General features: G+C 40.5%; 1 pseudogene; it reads left to right on the top strand.

Annotated features, from left to right (window-relative positions):
- The first annotated feature begins 1,890 nt into the window (after positions 1–1,890).
- Positions 1,891–16,003, top strand: part of LOC130035596 (contactin-associated protein-like 3) — a 197,505-nt pseudogene continuing 183,392 nt past the window's right edge.

Below are 16,003 nucleotides of genomic sequence, written 5' to 3' on the forward strand. Positions count from 1 at the left end.
TTATTTAATTTGTTTTTAATTTATTTAATGTTTTTCAATAAGTTTTATAATAACATCCTTTATAACTTTCCTTTTAAAAAGAACCATTCTTACAAGTTTTGTAAGCTGTATTACAATTTGCTATTGTAATGAGTATGTTTCCTCACTGTGGAAGAAATTTTAAATTTAATTAGTTTCTGTATATTAAGCTATTAAGCTAGTCGATTGCTTTTGAGTGTTCTTATTACACAATCACATCATTTGGAAACTTACTCTCCCCATATTCCCTGATTTCAATTTCCTTGATTTTCTCTTATGCATTGATATGAGTTTCTGGATTGTTTTCAGTAAAAATGGCAATGACTTTAACCTGGTTTTAAAGGAAATACTATTCGACATCAAGGAGCCATGTGGTAGAAGCAAACTTAAGAGAGCTAGAAAGAGCCAATCATTAACTTGTGAAATATGTGAGCTAGCTGTTGGAATGCAGCCATATTAAAATGAAATTATTTAGACTTGAAATTAAAAGTAAAAATGAAAGTAGTAGACTCTCTGAATCAATATTTGCTATTTTATTTTGTGTTGGGGGAGGTGGAGGTGGGGGTTAGTCATATTTGGCTGTGCTCAGGGTCACTCCTGGCTCTGTGCTCAGAAATCAGTCCTGGTGGTACTCAGGGTGCCTTATGGTATGCCAAGGATTGAACTTGGGTTGGCTTCGAGCAAGATAGTACTACTGCTGTACTATCTCTTCAGCCCCAGTACTTTCTTTTCATTTCATTTTACGATTACCTAAGCTTTTGAGGCTACTAGCACGTCTTGTACCTGCATAGAAATATATGTGATGTGTGCACATGTCTTTCCAATAGCATTGCCAGAAAAATATTGATAGCTCTGAAATGACCATGTTAGGAGCATTCACCTCAAGGAAAATGTCAAATGTTGCCTATTGAGATTTGTTTGTTTTTGGTTTGGGGGCCTCACCTGGTGGTGCTCAAGGCTTACTCCTGGCGCTATACTCAGGGATTACTCCTAGTGGTGCTCAGGGGACCATCTAGGGTGCTGGGAAGTTGACCCTGGATCAGCCACATGCAAGGCAAGTGCCCTACCATGGTGCTATCTCTTCTACCCACTATCTGTTTTTTTTTTTCCTTTTTGAGTCACACCTGGAGATGCACAGGGGTTACTTCTGCCTCTGCACTCAGGAATTATTCGTGGTAGTGCTTGGGGTATGATATGGGATGCTGGGAATTGAATCTGGGTCAGCTGTGTGCAAGACAAATGCCCTACCCGCTGTACTATTGCTCCAGCCCCTGATCTGGCTTTTGATTTTCCTTAATATCATTGACATCATCTATCATGGATATGTTGAATATTGATGTTTGCTCTTGGTTCTGACATTTTCCTAGCTTGCTACCTCAAATGAAAGATAGGGTATGACAGGACAGGTAGATTGCTCCATAACTGGAAGCCTGCCTCATGAGCAAAGGGGAGAAGGCAGTTGGAATAGAGAAGGGAACACTAAGAAAATGATGGCTGAAGATATTGGTTGGGATGGGAGATATGTGCAGAAAGTAGATAAAGGACCGAGCATGATAACCTCTCAGTGTCTGTATTGCAAACCATAATGCCCCAAAGTAGAGAGAGATTATGGGGAATATTGTCTGCCATGGAGGCAGGGGGAGTATGGGAAAGGGGGGGTATACCAGGGATATTGGTGGTGGGGAATGTGCACTGGTGTTTGATCATTGTGTGATTGTAACCCAAACATGAAAGCTATTAACTATCTCATGGTGATTCAATAAAATTTAAAAAAAAAAAAGAAAGATAGGGAGAGGGATGGGAGAAAGAAGGAAGGATTCTTTAATCACGGTATTAACTTAAATGCATCATTTCTCCACAGATAGCTGTGAGGAGCCACTGGCATCCACCCTGCCCCGGGGATCCTTCAGCAGCTCCTCAGAGCTGTCCCCTAGCCATGGCCCTGGGTTTGCAAGTCTTAATCGCAGAGATGGTGAGTTTGTTACCAACTTCTTACTTATCCATCCTGGCTATCTTTAGAGAGAGAATTAATTGCCATCTTAGTAAATGTTTATTCTTTGAGCTCAAAATTTTTTATATTGCAGTAGTGTTGAAGAAAGAGGTTCATTATATTCTCTTTTGCTAACTTAAAAAATCATTTCTGTATTTTTATTTGAATGTCTTCCTTCCCTGTAGATGGTTAGAATATGGTCTTAAGTGAGTCTCAAGTCAGATGGAAATTGTGGCAGTTGTAGAATAATTGCAATCTGAACATCCAATTTTAGTTTTAGAAGAATGACTACTGAAGAGTGACTATTCAAGTACACTCATAATAACGGGAACAACAAACTAATGAGCCAATCCCATGACCACAGCAAGGCAATGAAATAGACCAGTGCATTGCATTAGTGAGATGTGAAGATGCAGTGTGATATCCATTCTAAGAATCCTTTGGCTCTGAAATGACCGTGATAAAAGCATTAGACCCAGAGAAAGAGAACTAGGACACAAGTAACTGAGGAATTGAGGCTGGGAAAGGAGATTATTCATTATCACCCTTGTGGTCTTTTGTCATGAAGAATTTTGTGGCCAGACACTCCTCAAATCACCCATCATCATTATTTCTTTTGTTCCAGTAAATGTTGTCTGTGGAATATATGACAAGTAACAATTAAATAACAGCTCTTGCTGTGCTGATTAACACTATCTTAACATGTAAGTTTTCCTGTGGTTGTCCAGGGTTTTCATAAACGAGGTCAGAAATGTATGTAGTTGAAGGAAACCCAGTCATCTTATGTATTTGGTTTCCAAATTGCAGGGACAGACTTAAGCCCCCAGTGATATTATGACCATTTTTCATTTCATTTTCATCATCCTGTTAATCGTCGATTGCCTCGAGCAGGCCCCAGTAACGTCTCTTTCATCCTAGCCCTGAGATTATATTCACGGCTCTTTAGGAGAATGAGACCCATCATTGTTACTGGTATTTGGCATATTTGGTAGGCCACGGGGAGTTTGCCAGACTCTGCCCTGTGGGCAGGCTACATTCGGATAGCCTGCAAGTTTGTCCAAAGTAGGAATGAGGTAATCCGGGATCTGGATTTTATAGTCTCTGAGTCTTGGCCGCTGATGGGATTACACGGCGCCAGGGGGCCAGGTGGTGGGTGTGACCCCCGCCTACTGGAATTTGGAGGATCTGGGTGGAAGATGCTCGACTCCAATTCGAGTAGGCTTGGAGGTCTCGGCCCCGGAACCCGCGTGGCTTTGTCCCTCTGCCAGTACCTTCATGTGTGCGGAGAGTGGTCTCAGCATGGTGGTGGCTGGTCCTGGAGGTCTTCGGCTGCCGTAGCCCTGGTCGGGGTGGGGAGGAAAGCTCAACCCGCTCCCCTCCAAGGGACTCCGGGAAGGAACACCCAGGAACACCATAATGCTGAGAAATTTCAAAAACATTGGAGAGAAAAAGATACAAAGATTAATTTATTTTCATTACCTGTAGTTTCAAAAGCTAATAGTTCAGAATATGATAAGCTATCATTCTACATCGGTACAAAATATCTTCCAAATTTAATTTTTATGAGTTATACTCTGCAGATGAGGATATGTTAGTGACTGTAGTTTTTCTGTCTCAGACAATGAACACTCTTGATGAGTTAGCAATTCTGTAAGATTTTATGAATACAGATTCACACCTCTGTGTGTAAGTCTCACCACTACCCTCCAACAAAGTTTCTAATATCATTTCATTACGCTAATTCTCCCTTCTACCTCTTTCTCCTGCCCCTCTTTTCTTTCCCTCGGTAACTGTCATGGTTTTCACATAAGAACTGGTTTTGTTGGATTTTGCCAATTTGTTTTGATTATTTGTATTGTACATACTAAGGGAAATTAATCATCAGATAATTTCACATGATCACCTCAACTTCCATTCTTATTTTTGTCAAAGACATGGATGACTTCATCTTTTTAATAGCAGATTTGTACTCAGCTGAGCTTAGAAAAGACACTTCTCTATTCTGTTTAGCCTTTGTCTCTGTGTTAGTTTCACACTTTCAGTAGTTTACTCCAATCTTTCATTGAGAAATTGTGACTGTGAGTTCAGATCATTGGTATTTCAGATGATTATTATTATTATTATTTTTGCTTTTTGGGTCACACCTGGTGATGCTAAGGGGTTACTCCTGACTCTGCACTCAGGAATTACTCCTGGCAGTGTTCAGGGGATCATATGGGATCCTGGGAATCGAACCAGGTTGGCCACATGTAGGGCAAACACCCTACCTGCTGTTCTATCACTCCAGCCCCTCGGCTGATTATTGGTATATGGGACTCAGTTACTACCATCTCATCTTTTTCTATTTGTCATTGCTTTGCATATTTGATGTTTGTTTTTTTCCTACCAGTTTCTCTGCCTTTTTCTCTGGATAATTTTTACTTATTATTATATTTGACTTAAAAAGAAGAACTACCATTGTATTTATATCTTGGTATATATTTGAGAATATTATCATTACTAAAATATTCTATTTTTATGGAGATATACATGGATAATAGCATAAAATTTACCATCAAACTTCTTTCAGTGATATTAACTACATTTACATTGTTGTGCAATCAACACCAACACCTGTTTCCATTAACTTTGTGTAAAACTGAAACTCTGTACTCATGAATGAATTACACATTTTTCCCTTCTTCATAGCCCCTGGTAGTCTCCATTCTATGTAATGTACCTATGATTTTGATTCTTCAAAAGACCACATATTAGTGGAACTGTAAATGTGGGCTTATTTCATATTGCATTATGTACTCAAGACTCATCTATGTTGTAACATATTGCAGAATTTTCTTTATTGGAGCAGGGGATGCTTCCAAGCAGCACTTAAGGGCTCTGGAGGGCACTCCATGATAATTTGGCCAACTGAGTGTTCTGATGGTGGGGGTCCTCCAGAGTACCCCTTGTGGTGCTCTGGGGGCCATGCCTATAGGGAATTAGATACAGGGATTTGTGTATCCAGATGTGTACTTCTGTGCCTTGAACTATCACCATAGAATTTCCTTTCCTAAAACTACTAGTGATTTTTAATTGTACGAATTTATGATGAGCTGGAGCATTTGCCTTGCCCGCAGGCAACCCGGGTTCGATTCCTCCATTTCTTTCGGAGAGCCCAGCAAGCTACCAAGAGTATCCTGCCTGCACAGCAGAGCCTGGCAAGCTCCCCATGGCATATTAGATATTCCAAAAGCAGTAAGAAGTCTCATAATGGAGATGTTACTGGTACCTCTTGAGCAAATTGATGAACAACAGGAGACAGTGCTACAGTGCATTATATGTATATAAATGTGTGTGTGTGTATATATATATATATATATATATATATATATACATATGTACTTCTGTGCCTTGAGCATATATATATATATGCTTTTTTTGAGCATATATATATATGCTGTTCCAGGTGCTCTTGGTCACTAGGAACCACTTCTAGCAATACTTGGTCTGATAGTTTGGTGCTTAGGCTGTTGGGTGCTGGGAGTCAAGCTCAGGTCTCATTTGATTCCCAGCACTCCAGGGAATCTGAAGCTGAGCTATAGGGGGATATAGTTGTAAAGACTCCTACTGTTGTTTACTAAAATTACTGGTCTTTTGTCTAAATGCCAGATTTTTTGTTTGTTCTTGTTTGGGAGCCACACCTAGATGTGCTCAGGACTTACTCCTGGCTCTGTGCTCAGTGACTGCTCCTGGTAGGACTCAGAGGACTGTGTAATCTCTGGGCAGCTGGGGAAAGCCCTGCGCAGCTCTCCCTCTCGCTGCCTGTGTTTGGTGGACTCGGGCTGCTCCCCCACCCAGGGTGGCCCATGCCATGGGGCGGATGAAGGAGGAAACGAGGACCAAGTTGGTTGATGATTAGTTGCCATTTATTCCATTTCCCCCACGCGCCTGTTCCAGTCTCACTAAGCTCTCCATTCTAGTATCACACTGCCCCTCATTCCCATCTCCTCCTGTCTCTTCTGCTCATCTCTCTGTACTCCCTCTCGCAGCCACAGCTCTCCTCTCTCCACATGCCTACTCCTGTATTCTTCCCCTACATTCTTCTCCCTCTGACCCCCTTGCTAGTCTCTCTGCACTCCACCTTGCTATCCTTGTCTCTCTTGTCTCTCTCCAACTCTGCATTGGAGCTAGACACCACACCCTGGTTGCAAAGTCAGCAGGAGAAAGCTCTTCCTTTGTTCATGGGCAAAATACCACTTAGGGGCGTTTCTGCTCTCCTTAGTCCAATAACTTAATTAACATCGTAATTAACATCTTAATTCTACTTCTTAATATTAGTTATTTTGTATGGACACAGTAAGAAATAGATTGAGGTTGTAGGGTGGCTCTCCTAGGACATCTCACCACAGACTCAGACTACAGTGCTCAGGCCAGACTAATCATTCTTAACCCAGTAGGGTTTGAATCTAGTTATTACTTTTTTGGATCATGGCAGAATTTGTCTATGATCATGCTCTTCACTTAAAGTTAAGTACTATGGTGCTTTGGCCAGGCCCATTTCAATGCCAGGGTAGTTCACTGCTTGCCCTGGATCCATCCAGTCCCTCATCAGGACCCTGCTTTTGGGGTGCCAGGAAGTAAGGGCAACTGAGGCTTAACTTGAGAGAACAAATGCCGCAAATTGACTCTCATTTGGAGTCAGTTAATTCCCAGCTTACAAAAACATAGCATTAACTGTTTTTCTGTGTCCATACAAAAAGGATTTTACTCTGAATTAACTATGCGAAGGACTTAAGGAGAAGAGAAAAACAATATTTACAAGTTAACAGAGCACACAGAAAGAGGTTACAAATAAACACAGAGGAATGGAAGCACTGTGATGGGAGCAACCCAATAAACCTAAATCCCCTGTGGCAAGGCGGAAAGGACAAACCAGTATTATTCTACAGGGGACCATAGAGCGACTGAGGCCAGGTTCAGCATGTGCAAGACTCTGGCTGGTGAAATCCCAGATTTCTGCCTTGGGTGCATGTACAGACACTTCTCTGTGAAGGTGCTTGCTTGTACACTGGAGACCTGTATGATTTCAAAGTTGAGACACTTTCCCTGCTTGGACCCTTGGGTCCTTCTTTGCTGCTGCTGGCAGTGTGGAGAGTCTGAGGCTTTGAAGGCCCCAAAGGCTGTGAGCCTTACTTAGCTCTGAGAGCAAGGTGCGGGGAGGAGGGCTCATCTATTTCAGCACCTTTGGTATATCACTGGGGTTCAGAGTCTCATCACCACATCCAGTTTTTAGCAGTCAAGATGGTATCTCACACATGGAGTCTGGTGTGAGATGGCATCTCATGATTCGGATTTCTCTGATGGTAAGTGATGCTGAGCTTGTTTTCATGTGCCTACTGGCCATCTGCCTGTCTGCTGATCAAGTTGACAGGTGGGGGTGGAGTGGGGCTGGGGTTGAGGAGGGAATCTGGGAATACCGGTGGAGGGAAAGTAACACTGGTGCAGGAATTGGTGTGGAGTTATTGAATTCCTAACATTCGACTATTAGTAACTTTGTAAATAATAGCTCTTTAATTAATTAAAAAAAGGAGTCTTTCTTCTTACTGGTGAAGTTCACGGGACCCTAGATAATCAAATGCCCCGTAGTACATATCCTCCCCTACTTGTTCTGTAACCCAAACCCATGATTCCAATACATGGTTCCATACGCTGTGTTACCCTGTAATCCAAGTACATGGTTCCATACCTGTGTAGTTTGACTCAGCAGTAGCTGGTACTTCACCAACTTCTTCTTATTCTCCCATCACCCCAGGATTGAGGGAACACACCTTCAAAAATGCTGATGCTTGAGTTTATTAAAAATTTTCTGGTAAGAAACTTGTTGGAATTGAATGAACTGTATGGTTGGCTTTTTTTTTTCAGTTTTTTTTTAAGGAAATATTTCTCTAAAATATCTTGGATTTTTCCTAGATGTTTTTGAGTTTCAATAAATTTTACCAACAATTTAAAGTGTCTCAAATATCATAGTTTTGAGCAAGAATTTTGCAACTAATATATGATTATTATATCTATTTGATGATTAAAGGTGGCCATAGTCTGGTCTAGTCATATTTTATAGTTATATGTGCATAAATTTATACATGTACAAATTTATACATATATAAATTTAAGTCAGTGACTATTTCCTAAAGTTAAATATTTCATATTTCGTGATTTTAAATCATCATTGCTACAACACACTAAAAATTCAAATTATCACATTAATTAGACTTTTATACATTTAACATTTTCTATTATGTATTTTCCATTTGCACATCTAATTTACGTACTTTTTTTGTTTTATATGAATTTAAGTAATGAAGTGATAATTCATTCAATATCAGACTAAGTGCTCCTGAGTTTGTTTTAGAAATTTATTCTGGTGCCCATAGAATAGTCACTTTGTTGTTGGGTTACAAATAAGATGTCTAATAAAATGTCTTCACTGATATAATATCCCATGCCTTTTTATGCAAAGAAATAGAAATCGTTGAAAAGTTAAAGTTCCTGAATGCCCGTTTGCAGAATGGGAAACATACACTTCCATTTGCTTGGGAACATGCACTTATTTTATACCTGCTTAAGAAAATTGATGCCATTAAATAAAAATGGAAAGTTCTTGAAAATTGGTTTTGACTGTTTAAAATTGGCTGAAAGTCTCTCTCCATAAATATTTAGTATATTTCATACAAAACTCAGATAAAATTTCTTATATAAAATTGTTGAAATCTTATTATGTATTATAAATGAGAGCACATTATAATATTGACTTCAATTTTCCTTTTTTTATTTATTTTTTTGTTTTTGTGTTATTTTTTTTTTTTTTGCTTTTTGGCTCACACCCAGCGATGCTCAGGGGTTATTTCTGGCTCTGCACTCAGTAATTACTCCTGGCGGTGCTTGGGGCACCATATGGGATGCCGGGGATTGAACCCAGGTCAGCTGCATGCAAGGCAAACGCCCTACCCGCTGTGCTATTGCTCTGGCCCCTTCAATTTTCCTTAAAAAAAAAAAAAACTACTACAAGTTATTCCAGACAAAATTTTTAAAACAACCAATGAAAATAAAACTATATTATTGTAAGCCATTCTGGTCTTTCATCCCTCATTTTGCTTCTGAAAATTTTTTTTTGTTTTTGCAATTATTGTCACTCTAGGTGAAACTCCATCAGTAGCTATGCAGATAACTTTTCCAACTTGTTGGAACTTGCATGCCCGGCCTTATCAGAAGTTATTTGGAACTGACTAGGAAGAAACATTTTGCCCTATTTTTGGTGCCCAGAAATGCTTGTATAAACACAAATCACCACCAAGCTGCTAAAATGCGTGAGCCTTATCATGTCAGCTCACTTCATTGGTGACTGTGCAGATGGGATTGCTTTGAACGTATCAAAAAATCACATCAAAGAAAACTGCATTGTTTATTTGTTTAAATTTTTATTGAAGCAACATTGATTTATAGCATCGTAAAGGTTTTCTATATACACTACTACAGTTGACATCTGTGTATGCCATGTTATAATCTCTACCAAAACTGAATTTTCCTCCTGTAAAATAACTGTTCATTTGAAAAACAAAGTAAATCAAACTGCCTCACTGTTTTCATTTATTTTGTAGTTTCCTATCTCTCCCATACTGAGACCCTGAGCAACAGACTGTAATCAGTCAATGCAAGAAAAGCTTCCTCTAATGCTCCCAATACAATTGATCAGTAAATATTTTAGAAACTAATCTCAGCATATAGAGATTTATGTTTAACTTTCAAAATATAATTAGGTGTAAAAGTTTATAATATACTTTTATGAGATACAGAGAAATGATAAACTAAAGAAAAAAATTTAATTTTGGTTACCAGAAATTTTATGTTTTCTTGTAACATAGCCCTATAATGAGTATAACTTTCTAATAACCAAAATAGGACTATACATCAAATCACTGTTTTTAACAAAGAATAGGAAAAAGCATAGAAAGAGCAAATAATAAATGTAAACATCAAAATATGTCAACTCATGGTATGAATTTGAATACTAAGTAAAAGTAGAAATGTAGCACTATCCTCCCACTGTTCATCGATTTGCTCAAGCGGGCACCAGTAACATCTCCATTGTGAGACTTGTTGTTACTGTTTTTGGCATATCGAATACTCCATAGATAGCTTGCCAGGCTCTGCTGTGCGGACGTGATACTCTCAGTAGCTTGCAGGGCTCTCTGAGAGGGGCGGGGGAATTGAATCCGGGTCGGCTGAACTCGGGTCGGCCACGTGAAAGGCAAACGCTCTACCCGCTGTGGTATTGCTCCAGCTCAAATAAAAGTACTTGCTACAAAACATATGATAGTAAACAATTCTTTCATTTTTAAGACTAGAGGCACACTTCTTGTATATTTCTATCTGATATCCACAGGACAGGAGCCTGGAAGGACTGGTTGAAAATCACAATAAACCAGAGTTGGTTTTTTTTTCCGATATTTGGGCCACATCCAACAGTGCTTCATGGTACATCAAGGCTTATTCCTGGTTCTCTGCCCAGAATTTACTCCTAGAAGTGCTCATGGTCCATTTGTGTTGCCAGGGATTTGAACCTGAATTGGCTGCATGCAAAATATGTATTACCTATCTCCTGTACTCTCTCTAACCATAGTCAGATATTTTATGAAGATGTATGAGTCACTGTCACTGTCCTCCCATTGTGAAGATATATGAGTATACAGGAAAATTTTTATGTAAGATCTTTTTATCTGTAATATCTGTTTTACTATACTTCGTAAACATTTTTTGATCTATTAGGGTGAATACCCATTTTCTTTTTAGGCCATTATTACTTTTATGATTTTTTTTTTAACTTACAAATGACTCTGCATCTGAGGTGTGGGAATTGTACTTGAATTCAAGTATTCTTGTAAAGTATGCTTGTGCATTGAAATTTTGCCTTGGCTCCAGGGAGCTTTATTAATTCAAACGTACCTAAAATGTGTTATGGCAGCCTTTGGGAAGGGAAATGCTTAGTGGGCAGATTTAAATGTTCTGCTGTTGAAGTGTCACTTGTGTGTCTCATAGAACTAATCTGCTCTGATTTTGCAAGATTTTTTGTAGCCATCAGAGACATTAAGTTAACACAGGGGAGTCTACAGTACAGCTGAGGCACAATCAAAGTCCCAAGATGCATTTGTGCTGTCACCAACCTTAGGGAGGTGAGCTTGTCCATCCTTTTCTCCTCTAAATAGCCCGGATAATTATGGCACCTCAGATGAGAATTTTTTTTTACTTTTTCCAACCTTATATTTTTTCCTTTGTATGGAAGAGTCTTCCAGAGAGTTTATCTTTGTATTGTTTCCAAGACAGAATTTAGATAAAAGAATAATGACCTTTGGAGCTTGATGTTCCTTCTGTTGGGTCTTAGCTGGTGACTGATCTCTGAGGGGCAGTTTGTCAGCTTTAACTGTGGGCTCTATGAGTCCTACTTCCAAAGTCTGTGGTGTCTATGCCTCGTGGGTATTTTCCTGGTAATGAATGTTCCAGGAAACACCACATCACCAGTTCCTCTTTGGAATCTGCCCTATAACATTTTTTCCCTCCCTGAAGTCTGACCTTGATACTTATTAGCTTTCCTAAGTAGTCAAGCCATAGCTTTTGTTCTGGACTTAACTTCCTCTTCTTTCTTTGTTGACTTTCCAATCAGATTAACCCAGATTCTCAGCTAATTTATAAGACTTGATAAACGGTCTGTGGGAAATTCTGGGTCACTATGCTGGAGAAAAAGAACATTGGAGGGGCTTGAGTGATAGCACAATGGGTAGGGCATTTGCCTTGCACTTGGCAAACCTGGGTTCGATTCCCATATGATCCCCCAAGCACCATGAGGAGTAATTTCTGAGTGCAGAGCCAGGACTAAAAATGAAGTTTTCACAGGCTATAAACAAATGAACTCAGTCACACATTTTATACAGTCATAAATGAGGGCTGGAGTGATAGCACAGCGGTAGGGCGTTCGCCTTACAAGCAGCCAACATGGCCGACCCGAGTTCGATTCCTCCGCCCCTCTCGGAGAGCCCGGCAAGCTACCGAGAGTATTCGATATGCCAGACACAGTAACAACAAAGTCTCCAATGGAGACGTTACTGGGCCCGCTCAAGCAAATCGACGATCAACGGGAGGGCCTTTACCTTACCTTACCTTTTATAAATGAATAATTAACATGCATTCAGATTCTTTACAGGATTGCTGGACAACTTTTCTTTACTTTCAAATGGAGAAATCAGCAAAATAATTTTAAACTTTAATCAATGTAAAATTTTAAACAAATAATTGACAGCCCAAATCATCTCAGTTGCTCTCCTCTCTCTTTTTTAGCAACTATTCAGAAAAGAGGCAAAGCAAACACATAGGAGCAGTCTGTCTCTTATTTATTTTATGCACAAAGCTACAGTAATAAATGTTAAATACTAACGGGCCTTAAGAGGTGCCCCTGAGATATTGCTCACACAATTTTAGCAAGTCACATGTGAGCGATCACAAAATGCCTCTCCCTTAGTTATTGCTGAGAGTTACTGCAATTTCTGCAGTAAATTTACTGCACATTCTATTTTATGTTAAGACCACCCATTTAAAAGTCATTATAGGATATATCATTGTTCTGCTCAGGAAACTGATTCACAAGGAAACAGATCATGTAATTGTAACTCCTTTATGAATGCACTTTTTGGGGAGTGGGGTGGGAACAGCCATTTTCTACTGTCAGACTGTTAGAAATTGAAGGTGACTCGGGAGAGAGGCATCATGGCATACCTAGACAGGTCCAGTAGCAGGATTTATTCATGTTCCACAACACAATAGCCACAAATTCTAAGTAACTCACGTGAATTGCTTCCTAAGAAATCAACGCTGAGACAAATACTTAAGCGTCTCCCAGCGACAGTGGCAGGGGAGGAGCATGGCTGCAACCCAGCATGTGAAATGCAGAGATCTCTGAATAGGGTTATCAGAAACTGCTTCCTTGTCCCTCTTGCCTGGGGCTGCTCATCATCTGCAGGAGCAGACATGATGAACACCTGCTCTTTCCACCCTAACAATGTGTTTGCTTTGCTTTCCTCCTCATTATGTTGTCTTAAAGTGGCCACCAGACATATGATCATTGTCCTCATAATCCGCGGCCAGATTAATAAAACCCCAGCTGAGAGTTTCTTATTTAGCCTTCCTCTCCCACAGGACATGTGGCATTCATTACCTGTGTATGAACCCATTGAAAGTACCAGAAGCAATCATAAATATCTAGAGAGAGACTTTCCTTCTAGTATACAAATATAGTGGCATGCAATGCAAAATATTTGATAAAACGTGGGTCTTTCTTCTTAAGAAGAGTAAAGAATAAAAAAGGAGCTAATTGTTAATATATTCCTCCATGAATCTTAAAGGGTACCCTTCCTCCACCCCTGTTGGAGTACACGGAGTTTAGGTTTATCAGTTTGCACCCTTCATATTGCTCCCAAGTCACTCCCATTACTTTGTCCGTAAAGAGTTCTGTGCTCTTTTCCCCAACCACTTTGTAAGGTCTCATCCTTCTAGGACACTGAACTTGTAATATAAGTTAATATTGACTTTCTCCTCTCCTTATATCTTTGGAATAGTTTACTTTATTGCAATGTCCTTTTTTGTATAGATACAGGAAGACAATTAATTAATATTATGCTTTGTAACTTAGGAGTTGATTGGCTTTGAATATTATTCACTCCAGGGCATCTACTTTCTCAACTTAAGCCTCAGTTGCCCTCACTTCCTAGCACCCCAAGGGCAGGGTCCCGACGTGGGACTGGATGGAACCAGGGCAAGCCGGTAAGTTATGTGCTACCCTGGCATCGAGATGGGCCAGGTCAAGGTGTCACGATTCTTAACTATAAGGTAAGAGTTTGATCATAGGCAAATGCTGTCATGATCCAAAAGTAACGACGAGACTAGGATCCTGCTGCTAGGAATAGGAAAGATATCTGGCCTGAGCACTACAGTCTGAGTTTGAGATGGTCCTGGGAGAGCAATTCTATAAGCTCAAAGTATTTCTTACTGTGTCCATACAAAATGATTTATATTATGTATGCTTATATGTTGGTCGGACAAGGAGAGGAGAAACACATCCAGGGAAATCTGTTCTAGGGTGGGTTGATCTGCTAAATGAGAATCTGTCCTAGAAGCAGTTTTCCTGTGTGTCCTGACTAGCTTGGATGAGACTGAACTTTCTCCCCTTCAAACTGCCTTCAGTAAATGATTTCAGTATATTGAGGCAGTTTCCCCTTTCTCACAGAAACCTAGCTGGCCTTGGATATGCAGATCTCAGGTGCTAGCCAGGCTTGATCTTTGGGATGTAGGTTCCCAGCTCTAGCCAGGCTGGTCTTTGGGATGCAAATCCAAGTGCTTGTAGCTTGTAAAAAGGGAGGCCAGGATTACTGGCCTGTGGATCTAAGGAAACAATGTGGATGTAAAGAAACAATGTATGATTTGCCACCTCAATGTTCTTTCTGTAATTCCTTTTGATGACATCACTATATTGCGCCCTTTAGAGGCACTATGATCTATATAAGGGAGATTTCAGGGCTCTCTGGGGACAAGTGTGTCAGAGAACCTGGGAAGATGGGGCTGAGGACAGAAGCTGAGAGAACAAAGGAGCACGTGCTTGAGAGATCCTGGGGCCTCCATGACATACATCTCTTCCATGTAATAAACTGCTGCTAAGACCAACCAGCCTGGCCCCCATTTCCTTCCTTTGCATGACCATCGCCATCGACCTCCCTAGAGTGGGGAAACAGCCTGCGAGTACCAAACTCGGATGGCGGGAGATAGGCCACTGCCGCCCCCTTGCCCGTCCTGTTTTTATTTTTTGTGTGTTTACACACACCCCAATCTGGAAAGCTGTGATCAGATAGCCAGTGCTGTGTGTGGATGAGTGAAGATTAAGAGAGTGGTAACACGCAGAGTGTGGGGTCTGACTTTGTACAGGGGATAGCTTGGTATTTATTCATACTCTCACCTCTAGTATAAAGTGGCAGGCAACAGGTCATTACATAAGGAGATAGCCAGAAAGCTCAGCAGTGCTTCCTAGGGAAGCAATGGCAGTGATGCCTACTTTTGTGTTCTGAGTGTCTTCTGTTGAATGAAAATGTACAGAAGGGAATTATTAGGTACTTCATGCATCCTCTTGCTGGGTTTGCATTGCACCTCACATGCCTCTCACAACTTTGCCAGGACTAGGAAAGATACTTCCAGGCTCTAGAACCTTGAGCTATGCATGATCTCATTTGTATAAATCATGATGCATTTGTTAGCTAAGGGTCTGAGGCTGTATGAAGGAGCAGGCAGTAGAGAGAGGCAATCTGACTTGAGGCAGTAGAAGAAGTAGAGCGGCAAGTGGCTTTTTCTGTGCCTTAAGCACCAGTGTTTCAGAATAATAATTATGCACTACTGGGCTCTGTTTTCATGCTGAGTTTCCATATGGAGTTTCCAGAATATTTGTAGCATTGAATAGTGCAAGCAGATTGGCTTAAGCAACACCGATCCATATTACCAGCTTGTAAGGGCAAGTGAACCCTCCAAAACCTTTGCTACTCTATATTGTTTTGATTTTATTCCAAAATAATGGACTCCCTTATCTGTTAGTAAAACACTGCATCCTGAGATCCTTAGGTGAATATCCATGTTATCTTCTCATTCTAGCCAATATTTAGCTAGGTCACGGTCACGGTCCTCCCGTTGTTCATCGATTTTGCTCAAGCGGGCCCAGTAACGTCTCATCCTGAGACTTGTTGTTACTGTGTTTAGCATATTGAATACGTCACGGGTAGCTTGCCAGGCTCTGCCGTGCGGGCAAGATACTCTTGGTAGCTTGCCCGGCTCTCCGAGAGGGGCAGAAGAATCGAACTCAGGTTGGCCATATTGGCTGTGTGCAAGGCAAACGCCCTACCGCTGTGCTATCGCTCCAGACCCAATATTGCGCAT

Source organism: Sorex fumeus, unplaced genomic scaffold (assembly GCF_029834395.1).
Source record: "Sorex fumeus unplaced genomic scaffold, SorFum_2.1 ptg000063l, whole genome shotgun sequence".
NCBI lineage: Eukaryota > Metazoa > Chordata > Mammalia > Eulipotyphla > Soricidae > Sorex > Sorex fumeus.